The 10,633-nt window shown below is 35.4% G+C and overlaps 1 long non-coding RNA gene across 1 annotated transcript; it reads right to left on the bottom strand.

The window, feature by feature from the left end:
* Positions 1-6,257: 6,257 nt before the first annotated feature.
* On the bottom strand, positions 6,258-10,257 carry LOC141297334 (uncharacterized). The gene is made up of 4 exons (XR_012341363.1): positions 10,191-10,257; positions 9,789-9,878; positions 9,406-9,487; positions 6,258-6,940 (listed from the first exon to the last, which is right to left on the bottom strand). It is a non-coding gene; the product is annotated as an uncharacterized lncRNA (long non-coding RNA).
* Positions 10,258-10,633: the final 376 nt, after the last annotated feature.

Here is a 10,633-nt window from a genome sequence, read left to right as displayed (position 1 = left end):
ACTTTCACTTTGACTTCGGTGGAAAATGCATATAAATAACGCCTTTAAAATTACAATATTCCACCCATTTAATTATAAATACCCATTAGAACACATCAAGACCTGAATTCAGCTGTTTGAGCGAATTTATTGAAAACCCTAAGCATTTCCTTCACCGCATACAGGTTGCCTTCAACGAGTATACATGGAGACGAACGACATAATTTGCACGAATTTGACCGCCTTTAAAATTACAATATTGCAGCGATTTAATTCAGTCCACCCATTAGAAAATATCAACAGCTAAATGCAGTTGTTTGTGAGCTTTTTTTTCATACAGAGAGCGATGTGTTTAGCAGTGTGTTAGACATGAGCTCCGAGATGTCCGACTGAGAATTATACATGACTGCACGTCTTTTAAAGGCATTTAAATAAAAACACTCCAGCGATTCAACACAATAAATATAGAAGAATATTTTAAAGACCTGCATTGGGTGCAAATTACTTTTTTCATAGGCTTAAGTAACTAACATGAGATGCACTGCTCAGTCTTCATCTTCATCATCAAAGACATCATTTGCACGTCTTTTAAAGGTATTTAAATACAAACACTCCAGCGATTAAACACAATAATTGTAGAGTAATATATTACACAGCTTAAATGCTTGCTTATTAATGCTTTTAGGCTCAACCGCACAGCAACGCTTTCAAGCACGCGCTGCACACTTGTTGTATGGCAAGCCGTTTTAACCTAAAATACACATAAATCCACTATGGCAAGCTGTTTTAACCTAAAATATACTAAGCATTACTTATCGTAATAGCATTTTTACTAGCAACAATTCAATCAGAGACCTCTAAGTGTTCTGGGCTGGACCTTTTGCCCGAAGGCTGCCTGGTTTGCTTCTCCAAGCCAACATTTAAAGTTTGTCATCGAACTTTAGCTTCTAGTTATATTTTATTATTCTTATGACCTAAAGGAATTTCTGACAGCTACTCCTCCGAGGCCTTTGAAGCCACAAGGCCCAAACTTGGCAGAGACCTGGGCCCTTGTCCCGAAAGAGTTGCTATATCTATTTGGACTGATCAGATGTACAGTTGATTTATTATTAATTTTTGAATATGACAAATTTCCCAATGAATTACATGGGCTGAGAAAAAATGCGCCCTCTAACAGTAATACCTCTCGACTGAAGAGGCGGGACTCAAACCTCTTACTTACAGTCACTCTGAAAACGGTGGAAATACAAATAAATACCGCCTTAAAAATGTAAATATTACAGCGATTTAACTCTAAATACCCATTAGAACATATCAACAGCTAAATTCAGTGGTTTGTGAGTAGTTCTTGTAAAAGAAAAGATCGCACCCTTCAGCACTTATACAAGCCGTAAGCACTAGGCTTCTCTCTCTCTCGACATGTGCTCACAAACAACATAAATTGCACGAATTAGAACGCCTTTAAAATAAATATATTTCAGCGATTTGTTTGTAAATACCCATTAGAACACATCAACAAATCAGCCTTTTGTGATCTGTTTTATTTCAAAGTTAAAGCACTGTCTTCAGCAAATGTGTTATACAGACAAGCTTTCACGGATCGGAGCTAACCTGACTGAGAATTATACATGACTGCACGTCTTTTAAAAGCATTTAAATAAAAACACTCCAGCGATCCAACACAATAAATATACAAGAATATTTTAAAGAACTACATTAGCTGCAAATGAGCTGTTCAATAGGTTTCACTAACGAACATGTTACCGAGCTGAGACTTACTTTCACTTTGATTTCGGTGGAAAATGCATATAAATAACGCCTTTAAAATTACAATACTCCAGCCATTTAATTGTAAATACCCATTAGAAACACATCAAGACCTGAATTCAGCTGTTTGAGCGAATTTATTGAAACCCCTAAGCATTTCCTTCACCGCGTACAGATTGCTTTCAACGAGTTTACATGGAGACGAACGACATAATTTGCACAAATTTGACCGCCTTTAAAATTATAATATTGCAGCGATTTAATTCAGTCCACCCATTACAAAATATCAACAGCTAAATGCAGTTGTTTGTGACTATTTTTTTTTTCATACAGAAAGCGCTGCATTCAGCAGTGTGTTAGACATGATGAGCTCCGAGATGTCCGACTGAGAATTATAAATGACTGCACGTCTTTTAAAGGCATTTAAATAAAAACACTCCAGCGATTCAACACAATAAATATAGAAGAATATTTTAAAGACCTGCATTGGGTGAAAATGACGTTATTCATAGGCTTAACTAACATGAGATGCACGGCTGCATTTATGTGTCTGTTAACAAAGACATCATTTGCACGTCTTTTAAAGGTATTTTAATACAAACACTCCAGCGATTCAACACAATAATAGTTCAGTCATATAATAAAAAGTTTAAATGCTTGCTTATTTCTGCTTTTCGGCTCAACCGCACGGCAACGCGACGCGTCTTTGAAGCAGGCACTCATCACTTATTCCAGTATGGCAAGCCGTTTTAACCTAAAATACACATATTAATCCACTATGGTGTTCTGGGCTGGCCCTTTTACCCGAAGGCTGCCCGGTTTGCTTCTCCAAGCCAACATTTAAAGTTTGTCATCGAACTTTAGCTTCTAGTTATTATTATTATTATTCTTATGAGCTACAGAAATTTCTGACAGCTACTCCTCCGAGGCCTTTGAAGCCACAAGGCCCAAACTTGGCAGAGACCTGGGCCCTTGTCCCGAAAGAGTTGCTATATCTATTTGGACTGATCAGATGTACAGTTGATTTATTATTAATTTTTGAATATGACAAATTTCCCAATGAATTACATGGGCTGAGAAAAAATGCGCCCTCTAACAGTAATACCTCTCGACTAAAGAGGCGGGACTCAAACCTCTTACTTACAGTCACTCTGAAATCGGTGGAAATACAAATAAATACCGCCTTAAAAATGTAAATATTACAGCGATTTAACTCTAAAAACCCATTAGAACATATCAACAGCTAAGTTCAGTGGTTTGTGAGTAGTTCTTGTAAAAGAAAAGCTCGCACCCTTCAGCGAGTATACAAGCCGTCAGCACGAACTCTCTCCGTATGTGCTCATAAACAACATAACTTGCACGAATTAGAACGCCTTTAAAATTAATATATTTCAGCGATTTATTTGTAAATACCCATTAGAACACATCAACAAATCAGCCTTTTGTGATCTGTTTTATTTCAAAGTTAAAGCACTGTCTTCAGCAAATGTGTTATACAGACGAGCTTTCACGGCTCGGAGCTAACTTACCCGACTGAGAATTAAACATGACTGCACGTCTTTTAAAAGCATTTAAATAAAAACACTCCAGCGATCCAACACAATCAATATACAAGAATATTTCAAAGAACTACATTAGCTGCAAATGAGCTTTTCAATACGTTTCACTAACGAACATGTTACCGAGCTGTGACTTACTTTCACTTTGAATTTGGTGGAAAATGCATATAAATAATGCCTTTAAAATTACAATATTCCAGCCATTTAATTGTAAATACCCATTAGAACACATCAAGACCTGAATTCAGCTGTTTGAGCGAATTTATTGAAAACCCTAAGCATTTCCTTCACCGCATACAGATTGCTTTCAACGAGTATACATGGAGACGAACGACATAATTTGCACGAATTAGAACGCCTTTAAAATTACAATATTGCAGCGATTTAATTCAGTCCACCCATTAGAAAATATCAACAGCTAAATGCAGTTGTTTGTGAGCATTTTGTTTTCAGAGAGCGCTGCGTTCAGCAGTGTGTTAGACATGAGCTCCGAGATGTCTGTCTGAGAATTATACATGACTGCACGTCTTTTAAAGGCATTTAAATAAAAACACTCCAGCGATTCAACACAATAAATATAGAAGAATATTTTTAAAGACCTGCATTGGGTGCAAATTACGTTTTTCATAGGCTTAACTTTAACATGAGATGCAAGGCTGCATTTATGTGTCTGTTAACAAAGACATCATTTGCACGTCTTTTAAAGGTATTTTAATACAAACACTCCAGCGATTAAACACAATAATAGTTCAGTCATATAATAAAAAGTTTAAATGCTTGCTTATTTCTGCTTTTCGGCTCAACCGCACGGCAACGCGACGCGGCTTTGAAGCAGGCGCTCATCAATTATTCCAGTATGGCAAGCCGTTTTAACCTAAAATACACATATTAATCCACTATGGTGTTCTGGGCTGGCCCTTTTGCCCGAAGGCTGCCCAATTTGGCTCTCCAAGCCAACATTTAAAGTTTGTAATCGAACTTTAGCTTCTAGTTATTATGTTGGCTTGGAGAGCCAACATACTGTTATGCTATTTAAACTTATTATGTTGGCTTGGAGAGCCAACATACTGTTATGCTATTTAAACTTATTATTATTATTATATTTTATTATTCTTATGACCTAAAGAAATTTCTGACAGCTACTCCTCCGAGGCCTTTGAAGCCACAAGGCCCAAACTTGGCAGAGACCTGGGCCCTTGTCCCGAAAGAGTTGCTATATCTATTTGGACTGATCAGATGTACAGTTGATTTATTATTAATTTTTGAATATGACAAATTTCCCAATGAATTACATGGGCTGACAAAAAATGCGCCCTCTAACAGTAATACCTCTCGACTGAAGAGGCGGGACTCAAACCTCTCACTTACAGTCACTCTGAAATCGGTGGAAATACAAATAAATATCGCCTTAAAAATGTAATTATTACAGCGATTTAACTCTAAATAACCATTAGAACATATCAACAGCTAAATTCAGTGGTTTGTGAGTAGTTCTTGTAAAAGAAAAGCTCGCACCCTTCAGCGCTTATACAAGCCGTCAGCACTAGGCTACTCTCTCTCTACATGTGCTCACAAACAACATGAATTGCACGAATTAGAACGCCTTTAAAATAAATATATTTCAGCGATTTGTTTGTAAATACCCATTAGAACACATCAACAAATCAGCCTTTTGTGATCTGTTTTATTTCAAAGTTAAAGCACTGTCTTCAGCAAATGTGTTATACAGACGAGCTTTCACGGATAGGAGCTAACTTACCCGACTGAGAATTATACATGACTGCACGTCTTTTAAAAGCATTTAAATAAAAACACTCCAGCGATCCAACACAATAAATATACAATAATATTTTAAAGAACTACATTAGCTGCAAATGAGCTTTTCAATACGTTTCACTAACGAACATGTTACAGAGCTGTGACTTACTTTCACTTTGAACTCGGTGGAAAATGCATATAAAATAATGCCTTTAAAATTACAATATTCCAGCCATTTAATTGTAAATACCCATTAGAACACATCAAGACCCAGATAGCACACATACGTTGGGCCGACGTCGTCCCGACTTACAAAATTCCATCGGCGCGATGTCGCTCCGAGATCGTTTGCTAATCGGCAAGACGTCGCCGCGATGTCGGCATTTAATCGCAAATGCTGTCCGGCCGACATTCGGCCGATGCAGCTTTAAATCCCGGCTGCTCGGCGTGGGCGCGGTTCACCGGCGTTTCTCTCATTCCTATTCTAACGTACCACCCGCGGCAGGAGCCGCTGGTTTATAATAAAACAATACACACGACACCACTCTCAATAACGGTTGCTTGTTTATTAACATTTTCAAGGTAGACATTAAACATACAAATACATTTACATTTATCAGATATATTTGTATCAAAAGTGACATACAAATGAGAATCATTCACTCTTTCAAAGATTAACCACAGCATTTGCAGTAAAACCATAGTAAAAACTAAATCCATATTTTTTCTACAATAACCGTTTAACAATGACTGTTGCATTAAAACCACAGAGTAAGTATAAAACTAACCATTACTACAGTATTTGCAGTAAAACCATAGCAACCACATTTATTATGATTTTAAAAAACTATGGTTACTACAGTCATGCTTACCACAGTTTTACTGTAGTATTACTACAATTCAACTATAGTAGAACCATGGCATCAAAACCTTATGAACTAAAAAAAAAAAAAAAAACTTGTTTACTATACTTATAGTTGCTACAGTTTTGCTACTGAAAAACCATGGTTAACTGCTCTATAATTATATACACATTTCATAATACTTATCATTTCAAAGTAGGTTTACAGAAAATCCATTTTTCCAAGGTTACAATGTAAAAAAAAAAAAAAAAACTTTAATCAGCCAGAGTTGATTGAGACTTACTGGGAAAGATCTTTTAGCAACAAAGAAATGTCCATATGACAGCAGCTCAAAGATAAAGGTAATTATCTATTTTTATTGCCACATCAGAATCTAATCTATCCTTATGGCAAAAACCGATGTACAATATTACAACAAAATAAAAACCGAGCAAACAAGCAGTTAAAATGTTTTAAGTTATATGATACAAATTTTAAAATCTTTTCTAATAAAACCTTACTAAAGTATCTAGTGAAGTGTTCAGTTAAACACAATCCTTTAACATTATTAAAGGGTAAGTTCAACAATTTTTAATCCACTTTGTATGTTACAAAGTTGTTAATATATATAAAAGTTGTTTATTCTTTCTCAGAGATACCCTGTTTATTTGTCAGCAAAACTCTACTGCATGACGCAAAACACAGTATTTTGTCATTTTGTTGATGCAAAAAGTGTTTTTGTCAAAACTCATCATTTCATTATGAGTCATCCTGCAGAGTGTTGCTTACAGTATAAGTAAAAAGGGATTTATAGGTACACATAACTCATTTACAGATTTACAGATATTAGAAACACTGCAATAATACAAAGCGGGTTGAAAATGTATACCCTTAAAGGCAATATAAGGATAATATTTCACAGTTTTGTATGTCCATGTACAGCTGGCATCATCTGAAGACTTGAGTGTTGCGGTCTTCTGAAGTCTTCACAAGTAAGGCTGGATCTGATCTTGAACTGGCGTAACCTCTGGTAACCTTGGGATGGGCATCCAGAGAAAGAAACAGGAAAGCAAAAGGAGAGAGATTAGTATAGCAGCTGTTCATATTATTTCAGACCAAAGATGATTTATTTAAATTACATATAACTGTAGTGCAATGTTATATGAATGCTTAGCTAAAAATGTGTATTTTAAATTAATTTAAACAAAAAGATTGTACCTGACCCATGGACATTATCAGAAAGACTGTTTTAAAGTTAAAGAATTAAATACAAAAATGTTGCAACTTATACTTTAGTGGATTTTGGTATATCCTCACTATTATCAATTTTTTATTATCAGAGTTTTGTAACCTCATTACAGGCCAAGTATTAATGCCTGTATTTGTGCTTATTGTGATCTGGTTTAATCACAATAATGATTTTTGTAGAAGCAAAGGTAAAAATATTATTTGCCCTCAGTATTCAGGGAACAGACACAGTCTCTACAGAATGGACTACATATGCCACAGTATCATTTTAAGGGTTAGTTCACCCAAAAATGAGAATTCTGTCATTAATTCCTCACTCTCATGTCATTCTAAAACTGTTAGACCTTTGTTCATCTTCAAATCACAAATTAGGATGTTTTGGATGAAATATGAGAGCTTTCTGACCCTGCATAGACAGCAAGGGCCCTACCACGGTCAAGACACAGAAGGGTAGTAAAAGAATTATTAAAATAGTCCATGTGACGTCAGCGATTCAACCTTCATTTTATGATGCTACGAGAATACAAATTTAGTTTCTTTTGTGCACAAAATTACTCTCAGTTTCATAAAATTACAGTTAAACCACCGATGTCACATGGACAATTTTAACAATGTCATTACTACCCTTCTCTGTCTTGACTGTGGTGGTTACCCTCACTGTCTATGCAGGGTCAGAAAGCTCTTGGATTTTATCAAAAATATTTTAATTTGTGTTCAGAAGATGATCGGAGGTCTTACGGGTTTGGAACAACATGGGCGTGAGTAATTAATGACAGAATTTTCATTTTTAGGTGAACTAGCCCTGTAAGTGGGAGGTACATTATAACTGTAATGTGCACTACCTTTCAAAAGTTTACGTCTTTGAAATAAGTCGCTTCTGCTCACCAAGGCTGCATTTATTTGATCAAAAATGAAGTAAAATCAATAATATTGTAAAATATTATTACAATTTAAAGGGATGGTTCAGAGTAGAATTGACTTCGTTGCTATGCACTCCGAAGCCCATCTAAATACCCCATCCGGAGTTTTTTTTTACCTTAGTCGAACATTTATGGAGATATTAGAGTTTTTCAAACTGCTTGTTACAGGAGTGAATGGTACATGTAATGTATCTCGTAAATTGCACCACTAAACGTGCAAGTAATCTTACCAAACTTGTACAGTAGTGTAAATAGGTTATGTACTCACAAAACGCTGCATCAGAACATTTGTAAGTCCACCATGAGTGTTTTAAAAACACGTTTTACCCGAGAACTACTAGTCTCAGAAACTACAAGTCGACGTCACTTCCCTGGTTTGAAAAAAGCACGTAAAAGTCCTCCTACAACATCTGTCTGCATGTCAACTTGTAGGAGGACTTTTACGTGCTTTTTTCAAACCAGGGAAGTGACGTCTACGTGTCGCCATTTGTAGTTTTTGAGACTAGTAGGGAACCGCTAAAACGTGTTTTTAAAACACTCATGGTGGACTTACAAATGTTCCGATGCAGCGTTTTGTGAGTACATAACCTATTTACACTACTGTACAAGTTTGGTAAGATTACTTGCACGTTTAGTGGTGCAATTTACGAGATACATTACATGTACCATTCACTCCTGTAACAAGCAATTCGAAAAACTCTAATATCTCCATAAATGTTTGACTAAGGTAAAAAATGGGCTTCGGAGTGCATAGCAATGAAGTCAATTCTACTTCGAACCATCCCTTTAACAACAGATTTTTGTGAATATATTGTGAAATTAAATTTCTTTTTATCAAAGCTGCATTTTCAGCATCATTACTCCAGTCTTCAGTGTGACATGATCCTTCAGAAATCATTCTAATATGCTGATTTGCTGCTCAAAAAATATTTTTAATTTCTAATTATCAATGTCTTATCATTATCAATTATCAAAAGTTAAAGGAAACATTTATGTTTCAAACAAATGCTGTAAATTAAAAAAGAAACTTTTTTTTATTCATCAAAATATCCTCCTGCATTAAGTCAAACACATGATTAATTATTTCTGAATGATCATGTGACCCTAAAGACTGGAGTAAAGATACTGAAAATGTAGCTTTGCATCACATAAATAAATAACTTCTCTAACTATATTAAAATAGAAAACAATCATTTTAAATTGTATTAATTTCACAATATTACTGTTTAACTGTATTATTGATCAAATACACACAGTTGTGGTGGGCAGAAGATACTTTACCATACCAAAACTTGTACCATACAAAAAGTGTATGTTTGATATTTTACTTACTAGACAATGGTTTACAGCACTTTGGAGAAGAAGGTTCACTCTGAGTCTGCTGATGTGCCACAGGCCATCATCATGGAAGAATCTAGGAACAAAACATTTGTCACAGAGACCACAATATTTAGTATGCAGTTGGTGGTTTATTAGAAGGAAACAAGTTAAAGTACAGGTAAAATGCAAAAAAAAAAAAAAAAAAAATACTATTAGATAACAGAATATGTTTTTAGTTTTAAGTAGAGTTACATTTGGCTGTGAAAAGCTTCTTAAAATTACTATAATAATTAAATATTTAATTTTGTAAAAGACATTAACAGACACATGGTTATATAGGATAAATATATTGTGAAAAATGCTTAAAGTTATTTTTATGAGCTTCTTCGGTTCACCTGTATTTCCTGCTTCTGTCAGCAGCTCTCTTAAAACATTTTGAAACCTTGGAGCTTCCCTTCTGTTGTGGAGGCTTTATTTCTGTCCCCCTGAAAGAACATATTTTGTCAGTATGCGTTTACCGTACAAGATCAAGACGCATTTGAACTTGGCAGCCATTAAGGTTCAATAAATGAGACTACTTCCAATAACCCATAGACAAATTGTCAGCAAAAAAGCCAAAAGTTTCGTAAACAAGACCTCAATCTCTAGAGTTAGCATACTTCATCTGTGAGAAGCTAACAGACTTTTTCGAAGACATTAAACCATTTCTACAAAGTAAATATTCAACAGAAACGCGTCAATTACAAGTAAGGAACAGTTTTATGTATTAATTGTGTGATTTTAAGCACTAAGCTTACCTAAAAGCAGTGACAACAGCAGCGAGAGACGGAGTTTTGTGTCAGGTGTCTTGCTGCAGCCCCGTTTCCATGGCAACCTCTCCAGTGTAAACTTAGACTTTCAACAAATTAAAATACGTCAAAGTCACGCAGTATTTACAAAAGTAAACATCTAGAATTGAAACATTACATTATCAATCTAGTCACATTCAATCATTATCCAACAGACTATTAGTTTAAAAAGGAACCACAACAATAGCTGGCTCACCGTAGAGACGGAGACTTTCTGGCAGCCTGTAACAGAGTGAAAAACACGACGAAAAACGTTAGTTAGGACAAAGTAGTGTAACACTACTGAAATAAAAACTAAAAACAAACTCTGAACTAAGCTTTTTGCTGCTCAGTGTCTAACGTTAGCTCGTCCCCTCAGAGAAACAGCTGGAAACAGTAAAATAAAATCCATT

Source organism: Garra rufa, chromosome 22 (genome assembly GCF_049309525.1).
Source record: "Garra rufa chromosome 22, GarRuf1.0, whole genome shotgun sequence".
Taxonomy (NCBI): domain Eukaryota; kingdom Metazoa; phylum Chordata; class Actinopteri; order Cypriniformes; family Cyprinidae; genus Garra; species Garra rufa.
The sequence above is the reverse complement of the archived record's forward strand: the minus strand, read 5'-3'. Positions and strand labels throughout refer to the sequence as shown.